Below are 22,159 nucleotides of genomic sequence, written 5' to 3' on the forward strand. Positions count from 1 at the left end.
TTCTGAATCATGACAGCATGAAATGTAAGTGAAATATCAAGAAAATGTGCTAAATGATAACATCGGGCATCAAGGCAGTAAGGTAGTCACAAAGAGAAAAGGCATGAAAAAGATTATAATGCTTCCCCTGACAAAAACACTCAACAGGGGAAAATAATCTGAAATATTTTCTGATAACTCAACTTCAGCAGCTGAGTGCAGGTGGGCAGCAGGAAGAATTCAAATTACAGATGAAGACAGCATCATAATACCAAAACATAAGACCAAAAGCAAATCCAGGTTTAAGAATACACAAGCACTTTGATTCATTAACAATCGTGTAGACTTTGTGCTAAGCCAACACAATGTAAGCACATTAGCATGATCAGCAGCAGCACTAATCGAACATGTGTGCTGCTCATCATGCCTACAGATTTGCAAACACCTTTTTGTGGCCAGCAATAGTTTTCCCAGCCATGGAACGGTGGTTACAAGCACAAACACAGAATGTAAACAAGACAACTTACTTATAGGCAAAGGCAGGATATGAGCTGATACTGTAGCCTTGAAATAATAAGGATAAGTACGTTGAAAGAATTCTGAAGGAAAAAAAGTGAAATAGGGGGAATTATATATGAAGGAATATGGGAAGTATACAAAGAAATAGGGGAATTAAATGGGTCTATATTAGAACATCGAAAGTTCATTATTTCGAATGTTCTAACATCAAACCCTATTCAGCGAACGCTGACATCGAACATTCAGAACAGTGATTTTTTTCCTAGGGAAAAAATTTGCTGTTCCAAAACACATACACACAACACAAGCACAACAAACAAACAGCAATCCACACACATACACCCAAAAGCTTGCAGCTAACCCTACACTAAACTGTACAAACACCACTAACTATCCACTTACCTTAACCCAAACTCTAACCCTAAGGTCCATCACTATCACACACTCACCTCACCCACGCCCTAACCCTAACTCACCTAACCCGCCCTAGCCCTCACGTCCACACAATCGCACACATTCCTCCCTCGCACCCTAACCGTAACTCACCTAACCCATGCCCAATTGCACACTTACCTGAAGTCGACCCGTGACTTTCCACCACAGCGCTGAAAAAAGACAGATGCGGACAACTGAATTCTTTCCCTAGGAAAAAATTTGGTTATCTGTCATTTCACTATTTTCACTATTTGCTGAATAGGGTTCGATGTTAGAACATTTGAAATAATGAACTTTTGACATTCTAATATAGACCCAAATTAAATACAATGAAATAAGGGAACTATATGCAAAGACGTAGGGGCATTACACACAAGGAAATACAGGAACTATATACAAAGAAATAAGGGAACTATATACAAAAACAGCACATTTGTACTTCTTGAAAGTCCACTTTTTGGAACAGATGGTATTGTGCATCACTGGTTGTCCAACAAATGCAACTTTGTGCACAGAACAATGCAGCATCACAATAATTGTCACATAAAATTACATACTTTACTAAAATTTAGATACTGTCCTTCATTTATACAGCATTTCTTTGAAGGACATTCACATATTTCACATTATGGGATGCCATAGACATACGCTGTTATAAACCAGTGGATTATCAATGAAACTTTCAGGCAACTTCATGTTGAGATGATTGGGCTCTTGTGTTGTCTCATACTTGCACTATGTGCATTGACAAGACAAACATGGAAGTCATGCACAGGACAGTTCACTGCAGCATAACAGTGATGGATTATTTGAGAACAGATCAACCAAGCTTGTAGCATAGTTGCAAGTATAAGCACTGTAGAGGAGACATACATTAAATGATTGGATTGAATCAACCATAATTCAGAAATCAAGATAACCTGTTGAGAAAATTTGAGTGGAAAAACATGCAACCTAATACTATACTTATATGATTTTCTTTTCTTTATGTTACTCTTTGAGCTCAGCACTGTCAAGCTGAATGGGGCTGATTATGACAAAGTATTCGATCATCCATAATTATATCTTGATGTGTTGAACTTAGAATGGGAATAATCAGAACACTGTGTTGGTCTGTGTTGACTTTTGCACAAAGATCAAACCAAGGCAGGCTTTACAACAGGGTGGAGGCACAGTAATATAGCAATAGGATAACAACATGTTAAGGAAACTTGTAGCCAACATTTACAGCCACAGGAGTCAGAAAAACACTCAGAAGCATTTTTCATTCATCTGGATTTGAACCTTTAAAACAATGAAAGAAAAAAACATTACACCTGAGTATTGTTCAAGCATACCGCATAGAAAGTTATATTTTTAGCAGCAGATTTCATGAATGTTATGTATTTGTCTTCATTATCCTCTTAACCACTGTCATCTGTACATCCAACTCCAGTTTTATGAAATGTGAATTTAACATAATATATATATAGGTAAGTGCAGTGGCACAAAGCACAACAGAGTAATGCAGCTGAAGGCAATAATGTCACAACATGTTGCCATAAGCTGTGTGCTTGCATTTAGCCATATTTGCATTTGTTGCCCAGCCCCGGGGATTGCACAAATGCAGCGTTGGAGGAATAATGATGCAGAAAGGAGAAAATACATTAATAGGGTGAGAAGGAGCAGGGGCAAAGTAGATTATGTCAGAAGAAAGATAATAATATATATAACAATATTTAGCCAACAGGTAGACATCAAATAGTGTACAAAAGCAGCCAGTAACACTTAGATAATGGTTGGATTAGAACCCATGAAAATAGTCCAAAACGCTGTCCATAGAGTTAAGTATTGTTTTATCATACCACAAAGGGATTACTGTTTCTCAACAGTTAAAAAACACACTTGAAACACGGTTACAACTTATTGAAATGGAAGGGGTGAACAGAGAGAAATAGAGACAACTGCAGTGGAATGGCCACAATATGTTTAGGGGAACAGGTAGGAACATCTGTGTGGGTATTTTACTCTTATTTATTAAATCTGTGATGGCCACATGCACAGTACAGTGCTTGGTAGAGGGAGGAATAAGGGTTAGGAGAGTGCTACAAACAGCAGGTTAAGGTTGGCTTAGTATGTCTCCCTGTTGGTGTTACAATGTTTTTGCAAATGATGTCTTGCTTCATTGTTCAAATATTACATTAATGAAATGTCATATACTGAGAGAAATACAGATGTTTGCAGTTAAATATATGATAGGAATATGAAACGTCAGGAATTAGTGCATTGATCTACAGTTATAATTGAGCCCATGACACTATGCAAAAAAAACAGTCTACAAATAAGGTAATTATCTCAGCAAGCTACATAGGAACTCCTATTTCATTACATCCAGCAGCCTAAGAACTGTTAAATTAATTGTTTCAGAGTACTGCCTTTAGTTTGCCTTCATGCTATATTCTCATAGCATAGTGGATTTAAGCACATTTGTGCAAAAGTAACTAGACCACTGTTGCTTAAATTTAAATCTTCAGCTTTTGTCATGGTAAATTAAACAACATTCACCAACACTCAGCACCAGTGCATTATGCCATCCTCCAAGCAAATGCTGAGGTCATAAAGTGAAAGCTTTTCAATGGGCCAGTTTCGAACAGATGTGCTGTGTGTGAATCTATTTTATGACCAAGTTAAACGTGAAAAAGGAATGCTATAATAGTGATGAAAATGGAGTTGGAAAGCAGAGGTTTAGGACACAGGGCAAAGAATAGCTATCCACATCTTCACAATATAAATGTACAATTGTACATACAATTTCATGACTTTGGAGAGTCACTACACCAGTGATCAGTGACAATAACACAATAATGTTGTTTGACCATTGGACCAAACCAAGTGTGTCAAGATAACACATAGGCAATGTGGAGAGCAATGTATGGGGCATATTTTCTTTGTGGGACAGAAGCCCATTTTTTATTATTTTTTGAGCAATAGAGGAATGTTGAGAAAGCTGTTTAGGAATGAGATGGTAGGGTAGGTTAGGAAGCATGCGGCAGACATACAGATAGTGATGGCAATGGAAACAAAAGGTTTGTGGACACTGTGATTGGTGATAGGTGAGGGATATTGGAGGTGCACACTCATCCACCTACAGAATAGGGACGTCCTAGTTTTCACATTCAGAACAATCATCACTGCCTCCTACAGCAGCTCCCTGGGTCAATGCCAGACATGATATTGTCTTTGCAATTTGATGCAGGAACATTTCAACCCTGCCATTATGCGCATTGAGTCCACTCTCTGTGATATCCTACACCAGCCCTCTCAGCATCTGCCTTGTGCTAAAAATCTCCACGTCTACCGGGCAGAGCTGCATGATGCAGTTGGAGCAGATAGTGAAGGGTTGTGGTGGCAACACTGACAGGTTGTGACCCTGAAGTGCTGGCTATCTGTACTACCATCTGTAGAGGTATGGTGGGCTGAGATGCAGTGGTCAGTCTATATCTCTGGTCTGTTGGTCATTTATTTCCCGGCTGCAAGGTATGCAAACAGTATAATGAGAATGTGAGTATCACATTCAACAAATTCAACACACAACTAATAATGCCTATGTCAAGTTAATAATCCTATAGAGATCCAAAGCTCACCTCACAGACAAAAACCAAATAACTTTAGGCTCTGCCTGTCTTCTGCTTACCTTGCACTATATGTGTTATATATCATAGACTTTTCTTCTATACCTGCTCACTACACAATGTATCCGGCTATTATCCATAATTCCTCTCAACTACTCCCATGTATACGTTGTATTGTATTGTATTGCATCTACTATCTCTGTTATGTTCTGAAACTGTTATGCAACTGTACAAGTAAGTGATTTTTTTTTTAAAAAAAATGATCTAGAGTGAATCTACTTTGTATATATAATTAAAAAAATATCAATGCAATTGTAAGTCTGTGGGATTGTTTCCTGTTTTTGCTACTGTTCATTAATAAGCTTACTCTGCATTATGTTATACTGCTTGGAAAATTATTTTAGCTATTTTTTTTTTTTCTTTTGTGAGCTTTGTCTTTTTCAAATTGATGTATGTAGGTTTTCTCCCTGGGCCTCCATTGAAAAGGGCTTTGCATTTATTAACCCAGCCAGGCATTCCCAGTAAACAAATGTAAAAAAAATAATTATACAATGATAGCTCGTTGGTATTCAAAATGTGCACACTGATTGGTCAGCCCAATCAGCATGCCTGTTATAAATCGAGCATATAACAATAGAAAAAGTCTCTAAAGTGAAACTGGACTTTCTCTATTAGTATGTGCTCTGGAAATCTATATTTCAAGTGCCCAAAATTTTGCTTCATATTTTAGTTCTGTCCCTCATAAAATGTGTGCTTTTCTGGCAAATTATGGAGGAGAAAAGTTACTAAATAATGACAGCACAATGCACAATAGCATAAATCCTATTATTCTCACAACTTTCTATGTTTATAAGAGCAAAATTTACAATAGAGACATTTGTTTCCTTATTTAAGGCTCTGTGACATTTCTTGATCAAGAGGTACATGCTGAGGGCAGAAAGAAATACAAAGAAAATCCGGTATGTTCTGCAAAACTAAAGAAACAACCCTGATTTCCTTTGCATTTTTCCCCTGTCTTTCTTGTACCTCTAAACTATCCAGATTTTAGAGTTTGTTTTTTAAAAAAAAAGAAAAAAAAATAATAAAGTAACAGAGATCTTTCTTTTTCCATTGCTTGCTTTCCAAAGCACTGATGTACTTTGTAATCAGGGGAATGTAAATCCCATATGGTAGCACAGTATATCAACAGAGCAGAAGAATGTGAAAAAAAATGCAGAGAAAGACCACAACACCATTATACAAAGACATTTTTTTAAGAAAAGTTGGCCACTATTTCCTTTTGCTTGACTATACAGCATATGCCAGATATTTAGTCTCAGGAAATGATAGTAAACCTGTTTTACTTGCAACTTTTTGTTAATTGCTTTGTTTTGGCTATAGAGTGATTGCACTCAGTTATACAATGACCTATAAATTGACTTGAGGGTTGGTAGTCTAAGTGACCACCCACCAACTTACCTTCATAGGCATCGCATTTACCCTGCTAAAAATATCATTTACAGACTTGTCCACAACAAAAGACATTTCTGTCTTGAAGTCTTCATATCCCTCCTGCAACAATGTGAGTGGTCCCCCTTAAAATATCTGCACATTGACTTGGCTGCTCAGTATTTCAATGACAAAGTCCTCAATATCCTAAACAACCTAGCTCCCCTTAGAAAGACCCATTGTAACTCCAAGCACATACGTGGCTTATCAATGACACCAAGCAGCTCCTCAAAGAGAGAGACAGAGCTGGTCCCTATGTCACAAGATTAAAAATCAAGACACCTTTCTTACCTGCTATTAATTATGCAACCTTGCCAAAACAATCAGGCACGACAAAAAGCTATACTATACAACAATGCAACAAAAACAGCAAACCAATCCCCAGAAATGTTGGGGAGACAACAAACAACTATGAAAGCCTAGACAGATCCCAACCCCAGCTCAAACCACAACAAATTCCACAGATAGCACTGCATCACAATTTAATTCAGACTTTATTAACTCTATACTCTCCCTAGTAAAAATACAACAGCAAGACCCCCCTTCTAGTCCCAATGCATTAGACAGAACCATCAATTCCTTTTCAATCAAACCAATTCAGATTAATACCATCAAAAATCATCTTTCCAAACTTAAGCCCTCCTCCCTCATAGCTGACCAGTTCCCCAATGAATTTCTAAAGCTAGCATCAGATGCCATCTCCTACCCTATATCTGTCCTAATAAACCCTTCCACTGCTGAGCAGTACATCCCCAAACTCTGGAAAGTCTCTTATGTCATCCCTCTTCACAAAGGTGGCTCCTCTATTGAGCTCTCAAACTACATTCCGATTGCCCTCCTCCCTTCCATAGCCAAGATTCTTAAAAAATGCATGTACAGGCAACTGCTCAGCTATCTACTAAGCAATAATCTCCTACCTGCTACTCTCTACCCTTCGATATGCCTCACCAATATTCAGTAATCTCAAAAAAAATGTAAACAATGTAATGTAAAATGTAAACAAACTGGAGTCCTGCTATAACAAAATCGTACGATTTACTACTAACCTTCCTTACAGAGCACAGCACTTCTTAAACTAAATTGGATTGAACTACCCAATCTCCTATCCCTCAACCAACTAACTTTCATTCATTCCATCTTCCACCATCCAGACGACTGTCCAGCACTCAAGACCTTAGTGCAGCCCTACTCAAATGGCCGGCCACTAATATCCTCCATCAAACTACTATTCAAAGTAGCTAAATCTAATAATTGTTACGGTAACTTTCTATTCTCCCACCAAATATCCATGTCCTGGAATTCCATATCTCAGACAATACTAAATTCTAGTAACACATCCAAATTTAAACTACTGCTTAAGGAACACCAAATCAAAAACTGGCTTTGCTCCTGCACTAATCCAGGCTGATCATTCTGTCCTTCCTTGTTCTTACAACCAAAATATCCCTTCCCTTACTAAATTCTAACATCAAAACTATTCCTTCTTATCTCATGGAATTCCAGTTTCTCTCTACCTATCTTAAGTTCACTATTGCTCATATTTTTCTCTACCTATCCCAAGCTTCCTGCAGGTTTATCATATTCCTTCCGTTTTGTACTTCACCTCAATATTGCCTTAGCTATCACTGTTTAGAATAAGTAACACTAGTATAACAACAATCAGCGATATTCGTGTTCATATACCATACATGTATCTCATAAATATTTACCACCAATACCATGACAAAGCTCTACTGATCAGTCATTTCACTATGATGGCACACAATATTTCATGCTAGTTTATTTGTTAGCTTTTTTTCCAGTTTATATTACTCTCTCAGTTTTTATTGTTTATGTATAAACTATTTACTACATATATTTACCAAAGTTATGTATTCTTGATTGTTATCAATTCCTTGTATTGTCTGTAATGTGTTTTTGTAATGGAGCTTTTCTCCCCGGGCTTCCACTGAAAAAGGCCCACTGGCCCAGTCGGGCATCCATGGTAAACAAATGTAAAATAAAAATAAATAAATAAAAGTAAGTCATTTCTTTCTTAAATAATGTCATTGTATAATACTGACTTATGGGTGTGTGTATATTAAAACTTTACCCTTGGTTGACTTTGTATAATCACTCAGGCTTCACCCTTGTGATTAAACCATGTCAGCCGTGGGTAAATCCTCAATATACCTCACCCACTCATCGGTTATTGCTTAATAAATAGATGTTCCATTTTCACTAATCTCTTAGCCTAACAGCTTACCAAATTACAGCAGTGCTATAACAGAGTTGCTGAATTTGCCAACAGTATACCCAATATAATATATTACTGTATACCTCACAAACAGATTGACTAGAACTCTCTAACCTCATCAAAATGCCTCGACTAACGATATTGTCCACAAAATACCCCACCAATAACCAAATTACCCCAATAGTGCATCTTACCAACTTAAATTTAAAAAAATCTATTCAAAATTAATAAGATAAACAACTCCCATGGAGGCGGTCTCTTCTCAATGCATGTTGCTAAACTCTGGAACAAACTACCTCTCAATATAAAAACATCTAAAAATGTACAGTTTTCAAAATAACACTGAAAGCACACTTTCAATAAGAATAGAAATGTGCCCACACCCCCAGTTTAAGATACCACCTCCATATCTATGATCTAGAAACTCCCTTTATAAAGCCCTTATGACACTGCATTTGCATAACCCATAGGGCACTTTATCCCCCAGTGCAAGTGAGACGCAAGCCTTCATGTTATCATTAAAGTAACATTAGGGACATTACTACAAAATACTGTTTACAATACTACTGTATTTCCACTTTTTTTATTATGCTGAAACTAGATCTGGGGACAGCATATACACTTACTGCCAATGTACAGATTTGTCCTCATGCTGCCTTAAAATGTTACGCCTGCCATGTACCAACCATCTAATTGATTCACAGAAACCACAATGTAGAAATCTAATAATTTTTTAAGCAAATGCTTTACTCATTTTATACTACCAGTTTAATTATGTAAAATATGCAAAATTATGCAAATATTCACTTTAACAATAGTGCACTCATTTAATACTGTCATTCAGTCTTACAAAAATGCCTTGTATTGCAAAACACTGCTATTATATGCATTGCAAGTCACTTTATCTCTTATGTTTTCTTATCCATTTTAAATTATCTGCTATCTTTGTCTCTTTTAAATACTGTATCTGTACTTGCAGCTTTTTTTTTTACCAGGCTTCAACTGAAAAGGGGTTATATACCCAACTGGACTTTCCCTGCAGACAAAAACTAATAAATAAATGCCTACATACATTTGGTCCACAGATCTATGTGAGTTTGTTATTTGTTAGGAGTCTTAAGATGGAGAGAGTACCCAAACGGTTAATTATTTAAGACTGCAAGCCCAAACTGTTAATTATTTAAGACTGCAAGCCCAAACTGTTAATTATTTAAGACTGCAAGCCCAAACTGTTAATTATTTAAGACTGCAAGCCCAAACTGTTAATTATTTAAGACTTCAAGCCCAAACTGTTAATTATTTAAGATTGCAAGCCCAAACTGTTAATTATTTAAGACTTCAAGCCCAAACTGTTAATTATTTAAGACTGCAAGCCCAAACTGTTAATTATTTAAGACTGCAAACCCAAACTGTTAATTATTTAAGACTGCAAGCCCAAACTGTTAATTATTTAAGACCGCAAGCTGTGTCATTTTCATTTTCTACAGTATTGACCACTGTTCTTCCATACATGAGGTTATCTGTTTGGGAGCAGTTTCTTTATGGATAATTTGATGACCAGGGGAGATTGTCTACCTCTTATCTCCCACTTAAACCCTGTTAAACTGTATATCAAAGGAAAGGGAAAATGATGGTTCTTGAAAAGACAGACTGTTCACAGATCTTAAGTTAGGCAGATGGGAAGATGAAGGGACAGACAGGCTGGAAAAGATAATGCATATGGCTATGAAAAAGGAACTTATACTTCAAGATCTGGGTATGAGAAAAGGGGCCTTAGTGCCCATGAAATTCTACAAATATTTAAAGCTAGTTGCAATGGCTATAGGCCACAATATTTTTAACACTTGCTTTTATATGTTTGTGCTTGGGTAGTTGCCTTGTGGGCCATTTTAAGTTTAAATTCCTTTTAAAGTGGAGAATCAAACTCTGTACTTTGCATCTGTGAGATAAACACCTCAACCATAATACTAATCCCCCAAACTTTCACAAACTATGCCAACATTTTCTAGTCAAAGTAATTTTATAACCAAAAGTACATATTATTACAGTGTAACTGTACAAAAGTCTTTTATCCCCATGACATTTTACTTACAATTCATCTAACTGAATATCTGGAGCAGTGTGCACAATTTGTTGTCCCTTTTACACAAGGAAAATTGGTAGGAGGCTTTTAAATGAAACATAAGAGCACAGTTACATCCTTTAAAAAGAATAAAAAGAAACAGTAAAGGTTTTAATAAACATTCATTTTAAAAGTATTACAAAGGAAGTAGGGCTTGATTTTTAAAAGATGGGATTTTCAAAATAAGCTTGATTGCAGGAACTATTTATTTTATGTATCATATACCAAGTTAATTCCACTCAGTTAATGACATCTTTTAGGGGAGAACTGAGGTGTATTTATACAACTAGGGTAACTTTGACCAGGATAGTGTGGAACTTTGCCCACTCTTTTTGATAGGTACAATAAGTTTTTTTATATCCATCTGGGTAATCACTAATTTAGTCAGATGGGACCTTAGCTTAACATTTCATCTGAAGGACAGCACATTCAGGAGTGCAGCACACACAACAGTGTCAGTAAATTGAAAAAATTAACCCAATCACCTGCAGTAAGAATAGAACCTTCAGCCTTCTGGTATCACAGCACCAAAAGCATGTGTGTATCCAGCTGAGCCATCTCATTTTTACTTTAGGCTGATTTTGCTTGGTGATACTAATGGGCCTGGGTTGAATGTGGCTATTAATTATACTTGTATTAAAAACATTAAAGCATTAATTTAATTTTATTTGTTTCATATAAATTGTAGTTATTCACACTGTTTTGATTTAAAGGTAGCACTTTTGTTACTTTTTACTTAATAATTTGGTTTTGATAGAAATATTATTTGTTGACTGGTTTATTTTATTATGTGTCTGTTTCTATATGGATAAATGTAGTTTTATTGCTAGATGCAACTTATGTCACAAAGTTCTTAGATAATAGCATAGAAACACTCCCTGGTTTTAAAAATGTTTTAGTTTAATTTTTGAAGGAAAAAGGCACTTTTTATTTTATTGTGATAACTCATAGATGTTTCACATAGTGATAAGGAGTCCTGTGAAACTAAGACATGGGGTAACAAGGGACTGTTTGGAATACAGTACAGAACTTACCAGAACATGAAGCAATAAGCTAAAATTGGAAGTCAGTAATGCAGGATTTATGAATTATTAGCATGGTTTGACCACAAGGGAATTCAGAAGATTGTGGATTGAAAAAGGATGTTAAGTAGGATCAATATACTTTATCTTTATGTCAGAATTTAATGGCAAATGGCTTGTGATTGTTTGATTTGAGGAAATGCATCCAACAGTACCAAACTACCTTTTTAGTTGAGAAAGTATCTTTCTTGTAGCAAAACTGGATGTCTAAAATCTATGAAAGTTACAGTGGTTGAGGGTATATAAAAATATTTTGCATAGAAAAATTGACATTCTTTATGGAGCTAATTATTGCAAAACATAGCTTGCAGTTGTTGCATTTCTCACACACTCACGATTTTTTATTTGTACAATGTGGGTGTCACAACTAAGCTATTATCAGAATAGATGCATCCTCTCATTGTAAATTCATTAATATAATCTATTATTTTACTGTTATTCTCTATTAATATGAACATGTCTGAGTTCATAGATGAGAACTACTAAATAATCTCACATAGTACTCATGTCATGAAAAGGAAATTCTTATAGGGTTCATGGTTTATGCATATTTCTCTCATATCTTCTTGCGGATACTTATTTATTATTTTCTTGTTGACATAGTGCACCTGGATTTTTTTAAATCTTTTTTATAGAAATAAAGTCAACTTAAGCAGTTTTGACATTTCAATGATTCTGACTTCACAGATAATGTATTGTCACAATGTAAGATAAACCCCTGTAAGGCTAATATAACTTATTCAGATTGAAATGGAGTCACATAGACTAGATTTCTGTCTAAAAATGAAAACTTGGAAAATGTTATAAAGCAAAAACAAATATATAAGCTTGCACTAATACTAGTTCATTCAACATTTACCATATTATCCCATGCTAGATTAAACACTTGAAACATCACTAGTTTATATTCCAATACTTTAAACAAAATAAAGTGTCAGTATGGGTGAAAGAAACAGCTAGAATTTAATAGCAAAAATATTAATTTATTTTATTTATTTATTTTTACATTTGCTAACTGGGTTAGTCCGACTGGGCCCAGACAGCCCTTTTTCAGCTGAGACCCGAGGAGAAAAACTCCAGGGAAGTAATTTAAAAAAGTCATTTTTGTTTCTTAGATTAATAGGGATTCAACAAGAATAGTAAGAACTCATTATAAAAATAGGCTGAAAAAAGTCAGGTGACATGAACATTCACAGAATGAGCCACAATTTGATAAAACAAACATAAATAACTTGTTTTCTAAGCCTATTAAGCTAGTTGACCGGAACAATATATTCGCTGATGATACACCAAAGGAACACAATGATAAACAGGCCTTGTTGAAAATGTTTGAGAAGTAATATTTAAAATATAAGGCAGTAAAGCAGGACCATAGGTTGTCTAAAGAGTGTTTCAAAGTGAACTGAGAGCCTGAAGGATTGCGTTTTGAAAAAAAAAATATTAGTGTGACATTAACTCCAAGGGCCTGCTTTTACAAAACTTTACTTTTTTTTGTAAAAATGCATCTTGTGGTGATTTCAATACTTTTAAAATATAAGGATATGAGAAAGAATGAACTAAACATCGAAGCAGATACTTTACATAACGGCATCACTAAACATTCACATTTTTCATCTAAAACAGAAGGTTTTGAAACTGATTACAAAGTGATAAAGGTCACGATAAAATCATCAGTTTAAGCAAACAGAAGAAACTGGATTCTAATAGAACTACCTAGAAATACACTATGTTAAAATGGCAAAATTAAGTCAATGAATCAGTAAGGACCCATGTCTACTGCAGCAGCAGCAAATCGAATAGCAGTATGAAATTCTTTCTTTGCCAATTTAGGAAGACCTCAGAGCTTTTCCTGATACTCTTCGTAACTGACCAGAAAAACTAGCACAAAGACATTGAGCAGGCATTTTAAGAAGGCCTCAGAGGCAGAATTAAGCACTATGTGAACAGAAGTCCTTCTTTGAACTACGTCAAAGGGTATGGCACAGCATGCTGATGGAGCTGGTAAGGACATGTATGCCTAGTTTCAGTACTTTGACGAAACTGTTACAGATATTGATGTAAATTTGTAAGGTAAAAAGATATACTTCTATATCGACATCTTGGGTCAATTTAAACAAAACATTAATTGAGTTCAAATAATTCACTAGAAAACTGAATATAAAATAAGCATTAAATAAAGTTGATTTCAGAAATAATGTAGCTGGTTATAATTTACAAAGGAAGACCATGTTTAATACACCATTCATGAGAACATTATTTGTTTCTGAAACAGCTTGTACAAATGATATTAAGAATTTCTTAACTAAGTTTGCAAAAATTATCACAATTGGTCCACAGTTAAAAGAGATGCGTTGAACCACATGGTCTCAAGACATTTGATCACTCAATAAGATTTTTGGTATGGATTTAATGGTTCATGCTGATTGTATAAATGTTAAGCATTTGTTAATAGTTTGTGAAGCAAGTTATAGAGATATTACTATGGCTCATATTAACATTGCTATAACCACATAGATGGATGCAAAGATGAAGTCCTATTTCATTTTCCATTCAATAGTAGTTTTAGTTTTACATTTCAAGACTTGCATGTGCAAGTTCCTGAATACTAAGAATGACTATGTAAAAATAAGGACTTGCACATATTAAGTCCAAGATCACTTTGACCAAGAATATACCTACTCCTCAGAGGTATGGCAATCTTAGAGTTAGCATATATATCTATATCTATATCTATAGCTATATCTATATCTGTATCACTCTCTCTCTCTCTCTCTCTGTATCATTTAAAGGATCACTGCTGCTTTTCAGCTGTGAGTAACATTTCTGCAGTTTGTTTTCCACCCTCCCTCCCTGTTGGTATAGTGTTTTTATAGTTGGTGGCTTTGCAGTTGCCCGCCCCTAGTGTAAATTTGATCTGGGACCCTCCTCCCAGTCTAGTGTCATTACCTCATTCTACCCAGTACAGGGAGAGCATTTGAGAAGGCCAATCAGCTTAGTTTCTGCTACTCCTTTCTCTCTTTCCAAAAAAAAAAAAATTAATCTGCTTTTACTGTATTTGTGTTTCTCCTACTTTATTTTGCTTTTGCATCATCTTAAAAGTACTCAATTGTATTTATTACTGCTTGGTGTAACTCATTCTAAGCCTTTTAGTTTAAGCACCTGGGCTTCAGACCAGTTTTACATTAAGAAGGTTTGTGGTCTGCATTGTAGTGGCAGAACAGGTAGCTTACATCCTTCTAAGTTGGGAACTGCTGATTGAGGGCTCAGTGTCTGTTATTCTAAAAGTGTATTAATTCTGGTTTAAGCACTTGGGCTTGAGGCCAGTTATTTTACATTAAGAGGGTTTGTGTTCTGCACTCTTGTGGGAGGAGAGGCTGGACTCTGTCCTTCTGAGCTGGGAATTTCTGGTTAAAGCTTATAGTGCCTGCATATTTGAACTGCTTCTTACTGAAATTGGTACACCTTGTTTGCTGTAGCATAGACTAGATCCAGGCCTGCTGAATCTAGCTTTGTTTGTATAACTTGAGCACTAATCCAGGCATTCTTTAAAGTATTCACTTGTATTTACTACTGCTGGTAGTAACTTGATTAAAGTGTAGCTATCATTTGTAAGTCTTTAGGATTAAGCACTTGGGCTTCAGACCAGTTGTTTTACATTAGAAAGGTTTGTGGCCTGCACTGTGGTGGCAGGACAGGTAGCTTACATCCTTCTAAGTTGGGAACTGCTGATTGAGAGCTCAGTGTCTGTTATTCTAAAAGTGTATTAGTTCTGGTTTAAGCACTTGGGCTTCAGGCCAGTTATTTTACGTTAAGAAGGATTGCGGTCTGCACTCTTGTGGGAGGAGAGGCTGGACTCTGCCCTTCTGAGCAGGGAATTTCTGGTTAAATGCTTATAGTGCCTGCATATTCTAACTGTTTCTTACTGAAATTGGTACACCTTGTTTGCTGTAGCATAGACTAGATCCAGGCCTGCTGAATCTAGCTTTATTTGTATGCTTGTTGTTTGTTTATTTCCCTGAAATGCTAATTCCACCTAAAACATGGCATTTTAGCACTTCTGTGGATCCCTAGTGATATCTGCATTGCTTACTGTACTTATTTCCTTGTTTCACTTGAAAGAAAGTTACTGTTTGGTGTTTTTGCATTTAAGTTACCTGTAACACATTGCATTTAAGTTACCTGGCACTTGCTCACTAAAGCAATTAAATAAGTCAGCTCTAAAAAAATAAAAGCACTACACCCTCACAAACTTCCCTTGAGTACTTTGTTCCCCACTGGCCCTTTTTTTCAATTATAAAGGAATTCCCAATACTATTCTAGCATGTCCAAAGGTCAGTTGTCAATCTCCTCTCCGGTCCAGCTGGTGAATCTGGGAATGTTGAGGCAATGTTACAACTGCCTCAGGTACACAGACAACCCTCTCCTCCTCCCAACAAATTCCAACACATGTGAGAGATGCAACCATATAGCCAAACTGGAGGCTAAGCTCTCTCAACTCAGTACTGGCGTAACCAGTCAGGAGGAGAAGGAAACCGCACTCACTACAATTCCAGTCTCACATAGACCTACCACAACAAACCAAACACATAAACACACAAAAACATACTCGGAGGCTCTAAATAAAAATCTGCCTAAGCAGCAGAGACCTCCAAAGCAGACACCCAAGCAACCGCTACCCCAAAACAAAACATGTGCAACACATAGCTCACAAAGCCAGTGTGCCGAACAGTCACAGCCCTTAAGGATAAACAACACACCTGATACACTTGTAATAGGTGACTCTATCATCAGGCACACTGACGTCCCGCTCACCAGGCTGAACAAGGAGAAGGTCACGGTGAGCTGCCTGTCGGGCGCTAGGATCCACCACATAACACAAGCACTCAGGTCACTCCAAGGCAAGTACAAATATGACTCATTCATTATCCATGCTGGTGTGAATGACCTGACACGTACCTCCCTGGACTACATGAAAAGAGACATAAAGGAGCTCTCTGAGCATGTAGCCCAGGCCGGTATGACCCTGACCTTGAGTAGCATCTTACCCTCACCAAGAATGATGCCACAATATAAAGACAAGATGATCAATTTCAACAATTGGCTTAAGTGTTGGTGTCATTCAAAGGGGATCCAATGCCTGTCAGCCTGGGATGACATGCTCGACAAGCCACAATGCTTCGCTAGGGATGGCTTGCACCTGTCACCCTGGGCTTTGGATATTGGCAAAGGCTCTTGCTACCCCCATAGTACCTTTTTTAGGCAAGGCTCAAAAGGCAAACCCACCTCCATAGGTATCACAAGGGATAAGAAACTAAGAGTAATGCTACTCAACGCCAGAAGTCTAAACCTTAAGATGCACGGACTCGAAACTTTCCTTAGCATGGAGAACATCGATATCTGTGCAGTAACAGAAACCTGGTTCAAGGCTCCCGAGAGCACCCCAGTACTACCAGGTTATACCTCATACCATGCTTTTCGGCCCCAAAACTTGGACCGAACCACAAAAGGAGGGGGAGTATCAATATTCGTCAAAGATACCCACACCTCCAGATTGGTGGCACAGCATGAAGCATCAGAGACTATCCATGTGCAACTAACTGTGGGTAAAACTGCCTTCCAGTTTATAGCCTGCTACAGACCACCCTCCCAAACACAGGAACCCCACTCAGCCTTCCTGAAAATACTGGAAAATATGAAGGTCTCTCCAAACACCATTATATTGGGCGATTTCAACTACCCAAACATAGACTGGGAGCATTACTCTAGCTCCAACACCCTAGCCCAAAGGTTCCTAGAATTTATAAACTCAAATGCTATGGAACAACTTGTTACCACTCCCACAAGAGGAGAAAACATACTGGACCTGATCATCACCAACATGGGGACACTATGCTCCAGACCAGAAGTGTATCCCTCACTGGTAAGATCAGACCATAAACTAATCTCACTGGATATTCACATCCCGATCCCACCCCCTGCCCAGAAAACCACAGTGAAAAACTTCTCTAAAGCAAATTTCACACACCTCAAAACCGAGGCGAACTCCTTCAAAGCCCCCGGGCCTGTGGAACATACGGCCCAGACCGCAGAATCCTTTATAAATGCATTCTATGAACACCTTCAGGAATACTTGGATCATGCAATCCCAAATAAAACCAAGACCCAATCCTCCAAAGGCAGATGTCCTGTCTGGTGGACCCCAGCCATAAACAAACTATACAATAGAAGGAGGAAGCTACTACATGATAGAGCAAAATCCCAAAAAGGGAAGGCATCTCTGATCAGTATTAGCAAAAAACTACAGGCACTCATAAAATCGTCTAAGGCCAGCTTTGAGAGAAAAATTGCACAGGACACTAAGGATAATCACAAGGCTTTCTTTAGTTATGTTAGGAACCTGGGTGGGAATTCCCAGATATGCTCAGAATTAGTCCAAAATGACAAAAAATACACAGAGCCCACAGACATTGCCAACATCCTAGCTGACAGGTTCAGTGCAAACTTCTCCCCCCACTCCCCACCAAAAGGGCAAATATCTATCCCAACAGAGTGCTGCCCCCCTGACATCTCAGATGCTCAGGTAAGAGCCGCCATCTCCAAAGCAAAAAAACACAGCATCAATGGGACCAGATGGTGTCCCGGGCTGCATCCTACATGAACTCCAAGAAGAGCTAAACCCAAACATAAAACTACTGTTCACTCTTAGCCTTACTACAGGATATGTACCCAAAGAGTGGCGTACAGCAACAGTGGTCCCTCTCCACAAAGGTGGTGCCTCAACAGATCCTGGAAACTATCGCCCCATAAGCCTGACTAGCTTGGTCTGCAAAGCTATGGAAAGGATCATCATGGACCTCATAAATAAAGATATTGGGGACCTACAGACACTGGATCCTACCCAGTTTGGCTTTGTTAAGGGCAGATCCTGCCTCTTAAACCTGGTCAATTTCTTTGAAACAGTCACCAAGGCCATTGACGAGGGGAAGGTGGTCCACACAGCCTACCTGTACCTCGCAAAAGCCTTCGATACAATACCCCACTCAGGCATTATAGATAAGCTCACCAGCTTAAATATAAACCCCTATGTCACTAGATGGGTTGCAAACTGGCTCAAGGACAGAACCAACATGGTTAGAATTGCTGGAGCCATGTCAGACTCCAAACCAGTTACAAGTGGCATCCCACAAGGCTCAGTCCTGAGACCTCTCTTGTTTGGTATATATTTCTCGGCGGTACAGGCCAACACGGAAGGACTGTGGCTGACCAAGTTCGCAGATGACTGCAAACTGGGCGCCATAATCAACTCTCCAGCTGACACAAGCATCCTCCAAAAGGGCCTCATAGAAACAGACAACTGGTGCCAGAGCCATGGCCTCAAGCTAAACGCCAAAAAGTGTATAGTCATCCCCTTTGGCAAAAACAAAGTGCCCACAAATTACCACATAGGTGGTAATCCATTAAGTACAGAAGAAGTCATTAGGGACCTGGGGACCCAAGTTGATAGCAATCTCTCATTTGACAACCATGTGGCCAAAGTGGTTAGAAAAACATTTTATATAGCCCACCTAATCATGAAGGGATTCACATCTAGATCAGGGGAGGTCATCATTCCTCTTTACTCATCCCTCATCAGGCCCATAATTGAGTACAATGCCCCTTTTGGGATGTACCTTACCAGACACCTGCAGCAACTGGAAAGTCCCCAAAAGTACCTCACCAAGAGGATCAAAGGGCACAAACAGATGCCATATGCTGCCCAGTTAAAGAAACTCCAGCTCTACTCAGTGGCATACCGCCTGCTCAGAGGCGATCTGCACCTGACGTATAAAGCCATGTCCAACCCGGAATTAATGGACATGCTGCACCTCAGAAAATCCAAATCCCATCGAGCTACGCGCTCGAGAGACTTGAACCTCAGCACTGAAATAAATAGGACATGCTGGTGGGACAGATTCATAACCCAGAGGCTCCCTTCACTCTGGAATAAAATCCCAGTCCAGGTTAGGCAGAGTCCCTCATTGACTCGCTTCAACAGGAATCTTGATGAGTGGATGGGAGATCGTAGGTTTACCCCGGCTATCACTTCTGTGTCACTGTTAGACAGAGGCACAGTATACTAACCTCAAAAAAAGGCATAGCAAAATTTATTTAAAATGGGTGGCGAAAGCCAAACACACTCTGGCTAGGCTTATAAATGCCCTAGGGCAGATAGCCTAGTATAAACCTATGAACCTATGAACCTATATATATATATATATATATATATATATATATATATATATATATATATATATATATATATATACACACATATATATCTACTATGGCTGATCAAATTTTCAGAACTCTGAAGACCATATGGCTGAGACCATATTTTAGAAGTTTTGAAACTTTGAAAAAAAATATAAAACAATAAAATGGAACAAAACACTTTTTCCTTATCTTTTTGCAGTGGGACAAGCCCCCTGGCACCCTCCACATGGAGGCTGCACCCTCCAAACTGCTACTACTTAAATATATCAACTCCGAGATCATACTATAGTGAGGAATATGGCAAATTCCAAGTTCCATGGTAAATGGAGATCTCAATGTAATGTTTATTGAAGTTTCAGAACTTCAAACATATGGTCTCAGTCATATGGTCTTCAAAGTTCTGAAAGTTCAATCAACTGTAGTAGATCCATATATATGTATATATATATATATATATATATATATATATATATATATATATATATATATATATATATATGTATATAAGGGATATAGAGGAATAGCACCCCCAATGGTAGTTGCAAAGGAGTTTCCTGCGACAAAAATAGCTTTAATGAATTACAGTGATTTCAAATACTCAGTGTTCTGCTTTATTTTGTAGTTACAGGATCTGCAATTAAGATTTCAGAATTGCCACAGGAACCTTTCCATTTCAATGGCGGGAAATTTTCTGAATGTACATGGTACTAAAATTATGATTCTTTTTGAATCCAAAAAGCTATAAGGGCATTATTATCCTTTATTTAAGGCCATTGCATATGCATCTGTCTCTAAAACAGAGCCCGTTGCCATATATGTAGATATATAAATATATATACCCACACACACACACACACACACACACACACATATATATATATATATATATATATATATATATATATATATATATATATATATATAGGTATATGTATATGTATATAGATAGCTAGCTATAGATATAGATATACATATATATCAAACTTTAAAAAGCTGTGACCATAAAATCAAAGTCTTGAAACTTCAAATGTTTTGAAAAGAGACAGCTGTACAGAGCAGAATAGGAAATTAGCTGTTTTCCTCACTGTAGTGTGATCTTGGAGTTGATATATTTATTTGACAGGGGGTGTGGGGGATGCCTGAAGTTCTGTACATAATAAAGGAACAACGGATCTGCCTAAGAGTCTTTTTTTCTTTGTTGGTTCAGAGGTGTTATATAAGTATTTTTTCTTCTTGGTGCTTCTTCGTTTTTATATATATATATATATATATATATATATATATATATATATATATATAGCGACTCCAAAAAACTTCCAGCACTCGACAAAAATAAAGGCTTTATTTAGCCACTTCCAGCACTCGACAAAAATAAAGGCCACACGTGAGTTAAAGGCTTTATTTAGCCACACAGTCTGCCCCACAGACCGGTTTCGCCTTCATTTTTGTCGAGTGCTGGAAGTTTTTTTGAGTCTGCATGTTTTTGGTGTTCCGTGCACCTTGTTGGATATGTGCACCATCGTTTTTGGGTCTATATATATATATATATATATATACACACACACACACACACACACACACACACACACACACACAGATACACACACACACACACACACACACACACACACACACACACACACACACACACACACACACCCGTATGCATCAAATTAATAGTTGCAGTTCCTAAAATAAAACATTGTGTAAGAGATTCCTGACATGTTTTTCCTGGGTTATTTTAACAAAATTGTCAAATATCAAAATATATTTCTCTGATTGTTTCTTAGCAGCTGTAGATGCATGTTCTCTTTATGTGTGTATTCCTCAAGACTTAAACAGAACTAGTTTAATACTTTTTTGTCAAGAAACATTCCCTGTGATTCAGCAAGAACCCAATGCAATTATAAAGAGCTGCAGGCAAAACGGGTAGTTTACGCAATAATCTAAAATGTGATTCAGATCCATGATTAGCTGCAGTATGGAAGACCTCATTATTGTCTCATTTACATGTCTTTGAATCACACTGTGTTACTGCTAGTGGTAATCAAACTTTCCTTTGGCAATTACCACTGGCAGCCAATACATTGTGTTGATGCAGATACACCTCTCATTCAGTCTGCCACACACATTGAGATATTGAAAGATGCATGGACATTCACAGACATCCCTCCTACACATACACATTCACTATGCCTGACACCCACTCAGTCACTCAGATGCACTCACCCATTTACACATACACACCCATACCTACACTATCAATACCCTAACTAAACATCTACTGTGACCACCCAGGCAGACATCACTCACACACACACACACACACACACACACACACACACACACACACACACACACACACACACACACACACACACACACACACACACACACACACACACACACACACACACTGTCATCTTGACCACTG

Source organism: Protopterus annectens, chromosome 11.part0 (genome assembly GCF_019279795.1).
Source record: "Protopterus annectens isolate FY-2018-M chromosome 11.part0, PAN1.0, whole genome shotgun sequence".
Taxonomy (NCBI): domain Eukaryota; kingdom Metazoa; phylum Chordata; order Ceratodontiformes; family Protopteridae; genus Protopterus; species Protopterus annectens.